The sequence below is a fragment of the Myotis myotis genome, unplaced genomic scaffold (assembly GCF_014108235.1).
Source record: "Myotis myotis isolate mMyoMyo1 unplaced genomic scaffold, mMyoMyo1.p scaffold_m19_p_11, whole genome shotgun sequence".
NCBI lineage: Eukaryota > Metazoa > Chordata > Mammalia > Chiroptera > Vespertilionidae > Myotis > Myotis myotis.
The window spans coordinates 36,925,600-36,939,953 of NW_023416315.1; the positions used below are offsets into that span (position 1 = coordinate 36,925,600).

At 40.2% G+C, this 14,354-nt stretch overlaps 1 protein-coding gene across 9 annotated transcripts in view; it reads right to left on the reverse strand.

Annotated features, from left to right (window-relative positions):
- Positions 1 to 2,044, reverse strand: part of PPP1R9A (protein phosphatase 1 regulatory subunit 9A) — a 269,341-nt gene extending 267,297 nt beyond the window's left edge. For 8 of the 9 annotated variants that reach the window (XM_036328141.1, XM_036328139.1, XM_036328137.1 and 5 more), the window contains exon 1: positions 1,558 to 1,620. The gene's annotated coding sequence lies outside the window, so the exon portion shown is untranslated. Of the gene's footprint in view, positions 1 to 1,557; positions 1,621 to 1,970 lie in introns of those variants that run through there. The other variant, XM_036328133.1, reaches the window with a different exon arrangement.
- Between the last annotated feature and the right edge of the window lie 12,310 nt (positions 2,045 to 14,354).

A 14,354-nucleotide genomic window follows, 5' to 3' on the forward strand; every position in this document is an offset into this window, starting at 1 on the left:
TGGTCTCTGGTAACAAAATGTTTCAAACACAATTTGGAGATCTCTACCCAAATCACACACATGCACACATACAAGTCATACAAGCACACTTGGAAGCAATACTTTAGCCCAAGTTTTGATTGCTTTTGTGAATCACCTTAAAAGAAACCAGCAGTTTGTACATCTTTAAGAAATCTTCAAACTGCCCAGAAACATGAATTTCATTTGGGACTCTTCACATCAGACAAAAGTTCTTCTTTCTGTTTAAATACAATTAAAAGTTTGGGAACTATGTTTACAAACTCCAAAACATGCCTACGGAGGCTTCCTTCCCTCCTTCTGGTCCAGGGTTCTCGTTTACAGCATCCCCAGAGCAACACTAGTGCACTATCAGACCAAAACAAGCAGAACCAAGTTCTTAAAATGGCAATACGTTTCCCTCTCAGTCCAGTTACAGCAAATATTTGGAAGTTTCCTCAGAGTGGATATTATTAATTACGGAAAGGGATGTAGAATGTCATGGGAATAAAAGCATGAGAATGTGATGATCAGAAAGCAAATGTACCATGAAACCTCTCTTTAACAGCCCTGATGTGTTTATTCCTGCTTGCCTCTAACTTACTACAAGCTCAACATGCAACGCAATGCAGGCTTGCTGCTCTCCTGGAGCCCACAGCTGGATTTCATACCCATCAGGGCGGCCATAAATACTTCCAAGATCTTCTAAAGGTTTTTTTCATTTGGTTTTGGTTTGGGATTTTCATATTAGGCCGAGCTCCATCAGCCCCCACGCACCGTCAGCTGAGGAAGACACACACTTTCACTTAAATCGTCGCCAAACTCGGCTCCTGGCCCAGCACGCATGCACGGCCCATGCAGACAAACAAGAAAGGCTCGGGAGTGTGGTGCCTGGTTTGGGGTAAGGCATCGGATCATCATCTCCTTCCACCCGGACCTCGGCTTCAGCCTCACACACCCTCCCCTCCCCCGCTCCTCCTCCCCCCCACTCCCTCCCCCGCCTACTCCTGCCCGAGGGGGCGGGGGCGGGGGAGCTGGGGCAGCCGGGGGATTCAAAACCTGCCCTCACCAAAGACAAACATAAATAACACCAACTTGAGAGGCGGCCGATTCCCCTGCCAGGTTCGGGACGCCGTCCCTCGGCCCCGGGGCAGGGCCGGGAGAGCAGGTGACGCCGAGCGCGACGGGAGGAGGTCGCAGTCTCGCTCGGTGCCAAGGAGCACCTGGAGTCCTAGCACACTGGCTGCGGCTCCCGGCGGCTGCCAGGCGGCTCCCGGCGTGGCGCGGGGAGAGCCGGGCTCCCCAGCCACATTTAAAAAGGGAAAGGACCAAAAAAAAAAAAAAAATGACAGGGTAAGGATCACAAATCCCTTTGTTTTTCCGCCCAACGTGCCAGGAAACAATAGATCCCACTGATCATGCCTCCGCTCCTCCACCTACCGCTCCCAGCCACAGCCCACCCCCACCCCCGCCTGCAACTCAGCCTTTGTGCGCCCCGATCTGTCCCTCGCCCTCTCCGCCCGCCCCAACTCCTCGCCCCGCGAGCAGCCTCCCCCTTACCCGAGCCGGAGCCGCCGCCGGCGGGGAGGGTCGGGCGGCCGCGCTCCCCCCCTCCTCCCCGGCGCCCCCGCCCCCCGGTGGCCGCCGCTCGGCTCCGCGCCGCCCGCTCCGTGCCCTCCACCCGCTCCTCACGGCGCCGCGCGGGGGGCGGCGGAGGCGGCCGCTTCCCCTCGCGCCGCGGCCCCCACGCGCGCCCTGCCCGCGGCGGGCGACCCCCGGCGGCGCGCGGCGCTGCCCAACGCCATGGCGGGGCCGCCCCGACGCGCTCGCACCCCGGGGCCCGGGCGGCCCGCCCGGGAGGGGGCTGCGCCCACGTGCCGTCCCCGCGCCGGCCGTTTGGCCGCGGGGGAGTCGGGGGGTCACGGGGCAGAGGCCGCGGGGCTGAGGGAGACCTGGGGTAACAGGTGCCTCACCTCGGCCGCTGGGATTAACTCTAGGGCCGCAGAGAGAGGGAGCCCGGCAGCCAAATCCCAGGAGAGGGAGCGAGAGGGAGCCTCTGGCGGCCGACCGAGGGCGCCGAGCCCGGCCCGCCGCGCGGCCGCCCCACCCCCGGCGGTGGGCGAGGGCCCGCGGGCCGGGGGCACGGCCTGCGCTCGCGGGGCCTGTCCCGCCGCGGTCTCCGTGCGGCGGAACGGGGGTCCGGGGCTGCCCGCGGCTGGAGCCCCAGCAGTTCACTCCGTGACCCCCGGGCGGCCGGACCCCCAGGCCGTGGGCTGGCTGGAAGGCCTCCACCTGGCCGGGCCGGAGCCAGGTGCTGGGGCTCACCTGGGCCACCGCGCTCCACCTACAGCCACCTTGACCTTCAGCCTCCGCTGCTAGGGCCAGGGAGGAGGAGGTCTTCTGACACTTGGCAGGAGATTGTTTTTCAGGTCTTCACCCGTTTATAATGAAAGCTCAGTATCCCTTCCTTCCTACAGCACCCCCCACCCCCCACCCTAAAAATAATAACAATAGTGGAAGTGTTAGAGCCTTCCTGCCAACTATAAAACTGATCATGACCATCAACATAGACCTTTAAACCAATCTTCTGAACTTTATGCACTAGAAGTTCTTAAAAGATAATGTTTCAAGCAAGTAAAAGCATGACTCACAGAAATAGAAAATCAAGATGTGTCAAAAAATGTTATTTGACTCATTAATGAGGGAGGGAACCAGAAAAATATTGCAACACATTCAAATGAGAATGGGAGGAACAGGCCTTTATGGACAATCAGGGAAAAGGCAAAACCGGTTAATATGGTCTAAGATACTAAAATGTAAGGTTTTGAATGATCTGTTCCACAGGCAGTAATCAACTGTTTCTAAGGAACAAAAGAATTCGCCTTATCTATAGATAAGAACTGTTTACATGACCATAAATTTCTGAAGTTTATGGATTATAGCCTAGCCCCAGCCAAAGGCAGTTGAAGGTGCACGCCCACTGAAAAGCCACGCAATCCCTACATTCCTGCAGATACCATCCAGCATTCCATTGAAAGGACACCCAGTAATCTTTTGCCCATTTCAAAGTCTTACACAGGTTTTCCCAACAGAATTGTTATCTGTATGTATTTTTCAGGTAGGAAAACTGAGGTTAGGTTTTGTAACTTACCCACAGCTTCATCCGCTAGTAAGGGATTATGGCTGATTAGGAACTCCATCAAATACGCCACATCTACACTCTGGGCGCAAACTCGTTTCTCCCATACTTAATTTGAAAAAGGGCTTTGTAGCTAATCTACGTATCTTTTATTTTGAACAGTGAAATGTTTTTCTTCAAGTCTCACCAGATTCTGGGTGCTTTCCTGAGAAATTGGCATTCTCTCTGCCTACAAAGTAGATGTGACTTCTGTAAGTATAAACAGATGTAACAGGCAACGTGAGGGGGCTGTGGCTCTAGTCTCCACTTTTGGAAAGAACACTTGTGCTGTCTGGGTAATTTAATGGAAAAGTTCTTGTCATTTATTTGCAGTATGGAAACCATGATTTTTAGGAAAAATAACCTTAATAAATGCAGGAACCTAATCACTGAATTCTGTCAATAGGAGAGGGGGCAGAGTTGGCAATAAAATCAGCCCTATACCTCTTTGCAAAAAAATATTATTCATAAAGAAAAGCAGACTAAAGAATGTGACTGCTTTGTGTTTCATTTTTTTGAAATGTGAACCTTCTAGACAAAGTCATACTGAAGGAATCCATGATGGAGTTTTAAAAATATAATGCCGATAATTAAAATTCATGGATTGGCAAAAATCTACTTTCCACTTCTAACATTTATCTGAATGTTTGAAAGCTCTACTAGGCCAGTAGTAATCCAATACGTGACACTGTTTACCTTTAAATTAATTAAATTTAGATACAAGTAAAGACAGTTTCTAGTTCCCATTAGCCATGTTTGAAGGACTCATTAGCTACATGTGGCTAATGGCTACTACCCTATTAGAACTGTGGATACAGAATATTCCCATCACAGACATTTCTATTGGACTGTCCTAGACAGCATTTGCACTTTTACAAATTAGAAAAGGTATAGTGACTTAATACGAGTTAAAAATCAGTTCTATGATATGTCATTAATGTATGTAAGACTCAAGGTCAGACATTTTGCATGTTCCAATGGAAAGGAGTGGGGCAGTGTTAAGGCATGTAAAGTGAAGTTTTGTACTGACATGCAAGGCATCCAGCTGCAATGTACTTGGGGGAGGAGGTTGATGTTTATATATATTTTCTTTCATAAATTATGTAAAATATTTTGGACTGTTATTCTGATTTCCTTCCTAACCTATAATATCATGATTAGTAAGAATAGACCATAAGATTACTTGATAAAACGTGCAAAATGTATCCTATACTGTTTTAGGGGGGTTCTAAATATATTTTTTAAGTTTTTCATAGCCGGTATTCTAAGTAACTATTCAAATAATTAAATTTTTGCGCGTAAGTGAAATATTGGCTGCAGCTGTGAAAGCTTAAATCAAGCCTGAATCAAATTTTAACAGTAAGGGAAATTGATTAAGCTGAGTCAGCAGACTGCCTATCCACTCCTAAATTTATAGCAGGAGGCACCTGGCTGATTTTGTATTAATAGAATTACATTTTTAAAAAAAGAATAAACAAACTTAAGGACTCTAGAATAATTTCTTTATGGAGTAGGCAAAGCAATGAAAGAGCAATCCCTACAGGTAATTTTACACAAAAATTCAGCATGAAAGTATATTTTACTCATACTACTTTTTTATTTTTACCAATATTAATAAGAAAAACTTGTTGATAGTAATAAGGCATTTTCTCCAAAAGTTTAGTTATAACTGCTTATTTTACATTTGTCAATATCAGAGAGCTTTGTTGCCCTCAGATCAGCCTGGTTTTGTGATACAGCTATAAAATTAAGCTTAAGTCAATAAATGGATTTTGTAATCTAGAAGGTATCATTTCTGCCCAAATAAATTGATAATGAGCCAGCATGACTTTCTACCTGCATTCATAGCTTGGCCGTGCCATTAAAAATGTATACAGTCATCTTAGTCTATTTCTTGTTCTACAACACATCCAGCATCTTGGCTTTATAGCCTAAAAGGAGGTGCCGGGGTCCAACCCCAGCAGGTTCAGGGGTCCCCGAAGGCGTAGACGGAGTTGGCGAAGAAGGAAGGACACGGAGACAGTGTTCAGTTGATCAGCAGCCTAGCCAAGATCTCCAGCCAGGATCTCCAGCCAAGTTCTGGTCTGGATCTCCAGAGAGGTTCTGCTTTTTATTGTCTTGTTACATCCGTATTTATACCAGTTGATTTTAATCCTGTCAATTTCTATTACAAAGGTTAGGGCATTTCTTATCTCCATTCCAGGGAGTAAAAATTATGTAGCTTAAGCATGATTGTTTGTAGTTAAAGTGATTAACTACCCGCCTGGCACTTAGTTAAGGAGTTTCATCCCCTCCCTAACTTCAGGGAAAAATCCCTACCTGGGGAAACAACCTTTCTCGGAGAGGTGACCTTGGTTAAAACACACAGCACTAAGGGGAGCAAACATATTAAGAACAGTATGCTATATACACCAGGTCCCTTGAAACATATGCTGTGCAGATGTTTCTTTCCTGCAGCGACTGTGTCAAGCAGCAAGGATGGACCGGCTTCCGGCAAGGAGGCTCATGATAGGTTTGAGTATTTACTTTTATTTTCTGCAAGTAATAAACTACAAAACTTCTTGGGGTTTCTTAAAGTCACTTTTTTCAGTTATTATTAATAGCTTTACAAATAAACCACATAGATTTACAGTGTTTAGGCTGAAGTTATTCATCTTCTCTTTGTTCCCTTATTTTAGTTTATTTGGTTGCCCACACAAAATACAGAAAACCAAGAGTTTTATTGGACTAGACATTGGTATGATGTTTTCATTACTGTCACTGCCTAAGGTTGAAACAATAGCGGCTATACCCATTCTTTCCAGTTTTCCATTTTATAGTGGTGTAAATTGCACGTTTAAATAAAAAAGAAGTGTGAGGTGTTTATTTGCTTTTATAGAATCCCATTTTACTTTCAGCAGATTCGCCCTCTGGCTGAAGGATTCTAGCAGTGGGACTCTATCTGCCAGTCCTCTACCTCCAGGGTGCACCTGAACTCTGGCATCCTTGGGATTGGCCTGTTGTCTATTCTGCTTTAGAATAATTTATTATCTCAAAACAAAAATAAATGAGAGAGACACAGTGACCCTTCACAAAGAGAGCAGTTAGCAAAGTGTCAAATTGAGGTTCAAACTGAAAACATTGTCCTGGAATTCATATTCAGTACCTTTTACCTTGGAGATGCTAAGCTTAGCTCTTGAGCTATATGATAGCACAGCTCTTCTTAGCATACAACTGCTGGGAGAAATAGTTGTCCAAAACACTCTTCCTTGTGAAAATATGGCAGACAGAGTCAAAGAATAACAAAAGTTTCTCAATAGCATCTCAATTCCATGGCATTAGCCTTGGTGGATTAATTATTAAAGTAAATAAATGAACACCCCACTTGCCTACAGTTAAACAGGAGAGTTCTGTGGTTTTATTTCCACTTACAGTCTAGTTCTAGTAATAATACTTCCTTGAGGTCCATTATAAAATTCAAATTATAACAAACTGCCTTTTAAGAAAATTCTAGTATTTAATTTGTAGGTGCAATTATCTGCTTCTAGACATAATAACAAATTTGCTATGAAGTTGTTAGTACCTTTTCCATAGGCTCTTAGCCATAATCCTGATGTCCAGAATAGATCCTTATTAATTACCACTATTTTAACACAGTTTCAAAAAAAGTTTAAAAATATATTATAAGGCCTTAAGTGTTTTCACACCATTACATTTTTGAATTGAATAAATAATGCACAAGTGCTTGTCCTAATCAGTGGGCAGAGACTGAGCAACCAGCCCTCTTGCTCTGGTCCTAGTTTTGTCACCCAGCACTGTGACTATATTTGGAAATGTTGCTGGACTTAGTTTCTTCTTGAATAAAACACTACAAAGTTCTTTACTCAACTAGGATTTTTGATTAGACTCTAAATATATTGATGAATCACATACTTTCTGGGCTTTTTTTGTATTGTTGTTAGAAGAAAAACACTTTCCAACTGAAATTATAAGATTTTAGTTTTCTAAAAGCATATTTATATAAGTTAAAATAAAAAGAGCAGTTAGTCTACAAATCTTGTGTCTTAATTCCACTCTTGATTTTGTGTAGTTGAACAAAACACTATTAAATTCTACATTAAAATTATTTGACCTACATGCCAAGTATTTGTTCCCTTATATCAATTTACTTTTAAAACATGGGCACCATGGTAGTATATATCTATACAAATAGCAAATAAGCTATTTATTCTCCATACCGAATTGAGACAAAAACATGAACAATAAACTAAACACCTATTTTATTTTGTGAAGATAGAAGCAACACAGTTAATAGTTGAAAACAGCTTAATAACTAGCTGGGTCCTCAAAAGAAATTAAACTCATATTTTATGATACTGAGAATAAAAACAAACATATTAATGTGAAATGAAATTGAGCTGATATTAATTAAAATTTTAGAAGGTGGTTAAATAGCATCGTCTCAAAAACAAGATATCTTCGCTGGGAATGTAAATTTGACCTGTTGTAACTTTAAAGGGCATGAAAGCTGAATTTTTTTTAACTTTTGCTTTGATTGAGAATCTAACAATCTAATCTGTTTTTTTTGAAGCCTGAATAATTTTATTATAATAAATTACATGTATTTGAATATACTGTACCATAATATAATGTGTATAACGTGTGCAAAGTATACATATTTTGCAAATTCGTAAGTTGAGCTCACCCCAAGAGCCTCAGAAATTAAGCAAGGCCAGCCACAAACAATCAAATGAGAGACTACCATATGCTCACCGAAAGTTGAGCCAAGGCCAAATAAGGCATTTAGATTCACGAATAAATAGTCATTTATTATGTGATGTAGTTTTATTTTCTGAAAAGCAAATGCACCTTCAAAAATCTAACACTAAGCTTCAAGTTGACACTGAGCTGCTCTCGGATGAGTGCTGACCCAGAAACTTACATATTTATGTAGAGGAATAGTTTCCAAAATGTACATCATCATCACCTCATTAGCACCATTCTGATAGTTTCTGTGGGATTTTCGAATTGCAAGGTCATTGCATACTATAATGACTTTCATTTTGCTTGAAATAAAATTGTCTCCAACTATGGAAGATATGACTTCTCTGCAAGATTCTAACCATATGTTTGGTTATTTAAAACCTAATAAATATTAAGGAACACACAATTCAGAACTGACCAAGGGATCAATAAAATCACACAAAATGTTTCTAATAACTTACTATCTTGTAGGTTCACCCTGTAGAAATCAAATGTGCCATTGATTTTGTATAGTTCTTGGTAGAATTTAGATTTTTTTTTTTAAAAGTAAACTTCCTTGTACATTAGGTTCACAAGACATCAATTATATGGCCTATGGAATTTGTATTGAATAAGTTAATAAAACTCTGTGATGTTCTTTGCTCATAGAAAGTTTGATGATTTGGATTTAATTCCCTGGCATGGTGCTAGACACAAAAGGTGAAGAATAGCTATCCTTGTCTTTGGAAAGCATGCTTGGAAATAAATGTAAGAAAACACAGATTATATTGCAAAATTTAGAAAATATTTCTCTATGTTAGTAGTATCATATCCACTGACTCCAAACCTCATGTGAAAGTCAGAGTCACCTGGAGAGCTTGATCGGATTTCAACTCCTGGGTCCCAGGCCAGCCCTCCTGGGTCAGAATCTCTGGGTGGAGTCTAGGAAACTCCAAAATGTTCCAAAGGGGATTCTGTTGTGCAGCTGGACTTGAGATGGATATTTGGGAAACACCAGCTAGATGATGTAACTGATATTAGAATCTAGTAAGTTTATAATGTCTAGTTTATCCCTGAAGTTCTCACTTCTGAATCACTATTTGGCGTACCCTGTGTGGTAGGGTTGTCATTTATGTGAAAAAGCTTCTGGGGCCATGAATAGGAGAGATCAGAAATCATGCTGCCCCTCCTGCTTCCCTGCCATGTATTTTGTGACGGAGGCCTAATCCTGGCTTGGTGGTTTAGACGGTAGTGACATCCATTGCTTTATAGTGACAGGCTGATTGGCTCTCTACATTAATCCTAGAAAAAATTATAAATGTGGTACTCACATTTCCAAGAATTGAGAAGTCTCCTTGAGTCTCTCTGCTCAAAACTTCCCTCTAACTTCAAGACTACCCAGAAAAATGTTAGTCTCTTAGAATGTATTTAAATTGGAGAGTACCGTGATATTTAGCCACCTTTATTGAGATTTCAGACATTTTTCAACCAGCTGGAGGGTACTTCTCAGAGCCACTGAAATTCTAATTCCACCAGAAAATGGAGGCATTTGGGAAGCAGCCAAACATCGAGCATGTTGTTAAAAGATCGTTTTCAAAAAAGGTAAAATCATGACTCGCAAACAGATTTAAAAATGAAAACATGTTATGATTTTATGTAATTCATTAATGAGAAAACTGGCAAGATATTACAACCAGTTCAAGGGAGATCATTTTTTTAAAAACACACATTTGTAGATCAGAAATATTGAAATTAATGTGTAAATGAAAGCAAAAATAACTTCTTCCCCAGCAAGGGGGAGAAGGCAAGTGAACTTGCAGAGAGTTGTAAAACAACTCAAAGACAAAGAAAGACTAAAATCAGATGCCTGGAAGAATGCATAGTTTTCTATTGAACCATAATATTTTCCTTATAATGTCAGACATCAGACCCTCCATGAGGTTTCCCTTCTTTATTTCCAAACACTTGGGTTAACATAGGAATGTTCATAGCAGCATTATTAATAATGGCCAAAGAATGGGCACCAACACAAAAGTCCATCAAATCATGAATGAATAAATAAAATGTAATGTAGCTATAAATTGGAATATAGTTGGCAATAAAAAACAAAACATACGACACGAAAGAAGTCAATCACAAAAGGCCACATATTGTATGATTCCCTTTACACAAAATGTCCAGAATGGGCAAATCTATAGAGCCTGGAAGTAGATTACTGGTTGCTTAAGGCTAGGCCATAGGGGTTGATGCTGAGGAGTGCCGCTAAGAGGTATGGAGTTTCTTTCAGGGAATATAAAATGTTCTAGAATTAGATTGGGTGGTGGTTGTACAACTCTGTGATTATACTAAAACACACTGAATTGTACAGTTTAAATGAGTCATGTGTATGGTATGTGAATTATATCTCAAAAAAGCTGTAAAAAATATCTTTGGTTAATCTATAATGAAGCCTACAGCCCCATACCATGTCTAGTATGATATTTTAAATCAACTTAATTTTATTGACTAACACTGTTGTCTATCACTGAATGGTTCTCTTAAAGTACTAGTTATATAAGGTCAGGAATAATTCACATTACAAAGAAAAACAATTTTACATGTATAATAGTCCCTGGAGAATTATCAAAATCAAGGTTAATTGGTAGGAGAAGATAATTCATATACAAGTGTGCTTTGCCAAGTTTCACATTTCTAGCTTTACAAATGCCTCAAAAGGAATGAAAATTGCTTCCTTATTTTTTAGGCATTTTATTACTTAGCTGTATTATAAAATCTAATTGCCATATACTTTGAAAGTATACATAGATGTAAAAGTTCTTTTAACCTTGACTTTTGTATTTGTAATTGCAGGTCTGACTTCTTATTTTACTTATGCAGAACAAAAAGTCAAACTATTTCATCATTAATCCAGATGCCATTTTGATTCTGACTCGCCTTTGGGATTAGGTGGGGATATGTTCCACTCTGACAAGGAATAATTTTAGCTGGTCCAGCCTAACTGGGGCTCTTCTTTGCTCTGATGAATTAGATTCTCTCAGTTCTCTGCGACTTCTGCCATGAAGTTAATCCCCTGAACTTGAGCCAGAGAAGACTCCAATTCCTGTTTGAACTCTGGAATTCCCATGTCATTGGACTATACCCTTGTTCCCTATTTTGAAGTTCATAGTCTCTCTCTCTCTCTCTCTCTCTCTCTCTCTCTCTCTCTCTCTCTCTCTCTCTCTCTCTCTCTCTTCTCACCAGGCAAGTATTTATTTATATACTTCCTCTGTTCTTTGTAACATAATTTCTTAGATATATATACACAATGATACTCATCAAAGTACAAATTTAAATTTAACTCTACTAAGGATTTATGCTGATTGCATAAAGCACAATATATCATTAAAAGTGTATTAAACTTCAGTAAATGATCAAATCCACAAATATAGGGTGTCCCAAAAAGTGTATACACACACTTTGAATAATTATACAAGCAGTGTTTATTAAAATATATTTCATTTTCAAAATTGAACTATCAGCTGTTAAAATGTGTTTACATTTTTGGGGGACATGCTGTATAAATACATATACTGTATGTGTATGCACAGCAACTTCTCAGGTTGCAGGGTGGTAAGTAGAGGGGTAAGAGGCAATAAAGACCAGCCCAGATGGCAAAGTGTGTCCTGCGTTCATCTCTGTAGACATCTCACTGGTTCCGTTAGTGCTGTTCAATTCCCAAGGTGACCGTCACCTTGTTTTCTCCTGCCACAAACATGTCCTTTCTCCGGGAGAATCTCTCAATTCGGTGTTCCATGTTCTTTACTTCCTCTTGTGCACCATCCAAACTTTCCAGTCTAGTGTTTCCATCACAGAAACTTTTGGCTGATGTTGCTAAGTGAATTTGGCCATTCAACGATTATTGAATTCTTTTTAAAAAGTATTAGTAGGCCTTATCAATTAAAGGCAAATGATTGGACTTTCTGATCCAGTAATATGTTATAATGAAAGAAAGTCTTAGATAAACTTCTCAGTCCATTATTTTACTGGGGTTCATGTTCCTTGTTGAAGTCCCCATATATTACATATTAGACCCTTTTTGGTTCTAGACATTGCAAATATCGCATGTCCCAATCTGTCATGTCTCTAACTTTGCCTGTGTTGATCATTATTTTGGTCTACTCATATTCATATTTTTTATTTTGCCCTGTAATTTTTGCTTTTTAGATTTTCTTTAAGAAACCCTTCCAACTTATGAACAATAATAGATACAGAGGCAGAGCTGCCTCAAACTGATTGTCAAACTGCAGCAGGAAGGCCAGGGAGGGTTGGGGGGCAGGAGGGAGAGGGGTAAGAGATCAACCGAAGGACTTGTATGCATGCATATAAGCATAACCAATGGACATAAGACACTGGGGGGGGGGGGGTTGGGGTAGGGGAGGCCAGGGGATTGTCAAGGGCGGGGGAAAAAAAGGACACATATGTAATACCCTTTGTAATACTTTAAGCAATAAAACAATAAAAAAAAAGTAAAAAAAAAAAAAAAAAGAAAAGAAAAGAAAGAAAGAAAGAAACCCTTCGGCCCTAACCAGTTTGGCTCAGTGGATAGAGCATCGGCCTGCAGACTCAGGCCTCAGGTTCGATTCCAGTCAAGGGCATGTACCTTGGTTGTGGGCACATCTCCAGTGGGAAGTGTGCAGGAGGCAGCTGATCGATGTTTCTCTCTCATCGATGTTTCTAGCTCTCTATCCCTCTCCCTTCCTCTCTGTAAAAAATCAATAAAATATATTTTAAAAAAAGAAACCCTTCCTTATCTCTGTATCACAAAGGTATTTTCTTATACTATCTTTTTTTTAAGATGATAGGTATTCTTTTCACAATCAGGTCTTTCATCTATTTGGAATCTGCCTTTTTCGTAGTATTAGGTAGTGATCATGTTTTATTCTAAATTATGTTTAAGGAAAATTAACACATAGACATTGTAATGGCTAAGGAAAAGTAAGAAATAATGAGTTCTTTAATCAGTTACTAATAAATATTTTGTGCTTTCATGAAAAATTATGCCTTGTCTATAGCATCCTTCCAAGCTGTATAGTAATAACTCTATTAAAATAGTCTTTGAGCTACTTTGCACCTCTTTTTAAACTGCATATATCTAGTAAGTGATGGATATTAAAAACTCTGTTTTCCAATAGAGTTTTCTTTGACTTCTCTAACTCCTGTGGAGAAAAAAGTTTGCCTCTTTTTGTGACCCAGATCCTTTATTCTATATAAGTGTGTGCTTTTTGAATTTTCTTTTGAGCCAGTGTTGACATCTATCTGGTTCCCTCATTTCAAGCACCATAGTCCTGAATGCACAGTCCAAGGATAGGTGGTTTCTCTTTGAAAGAAAAAGCAACACCATATTCTTCTAGGCTTTAGAGGGGCAGCTATTGTAACTATTATCAACACCAGGTGTGTTTTGAAGCAGCATAAGAAATGTTAAAAGAACTTTCATTGGTGTTCAAGACATGTGGTTGGTTAGGAAGACTATCTAGGTCCTCCTGCCCCTGCATGAACAGGGTTTAGCGATTACCAAATTCCTCAACCAATTAATCTCATTGATTAACCAGTAAAATAAAATATTTAACACTATATGAGAGTCATTGTTAAGATCTATATTAGAATAATTATCTTACTTTCTCCTGAGCATTATCTTTTAATCTAGTTAAAATGATTACTCATGATATGTTAACTTGCTAACAATTTCCCACCAGAATTTTAAAATTGCCATACATAGACCAGCTGGTGTGGCTCAGGGATTGAACCAGAAGGTCACTGTTCCATTCCCAGGCAGGGCACATGCCTGGGTTGCAGACTCCCCAATGGGGAGTGTGCAGAAGGCAGCCAATCAATGCTTTTCTCTCATCATTGACATTTCTATCTCTCACTCTTCCTTTCCCTTCCTCATTTCAATTTATGTATGGCACTTTTAAATATATACATATATGTGAGAAATATGTATACTTTAGAAATTTGCATTCAAAAAAATGCCATACATAAATTGAAATGATTCTTGAGCTGTGATATTAATAAAACTATGCTTTAGGCAGGAAGCCCTTGATTTCTCTTAAAGCATCTCTTGTAAGTGGCCTCTGGTCTCCCTGTGCATCATAAGAGAGATGCCTGAGTAAGCAATACTGAGGTTTCTTTTTTTTTAAGCTTGATGAGCTTGAATTTCATGACTTCACCTTTATTTTCATTCCTCTACTTCAAAGCAAATTAAAAGGGATTTAGTGGTTTTCTAAAGAAATAGGGTGGTATAAACAAAAAGACTAAATTGAAAGTCAGAAGTTTTGAGTTCTAGTCCTAGTTTTCATTAATCAATGGGACCTGGGTAAATCTCTAGCCTCCTTGGACCCCAATGTTCTAACCTTGTGACTGAATTAAATCTATTTTTTAAATTTATAATTAATTAGGTTCTTTAGGGTAGCTATGAGTA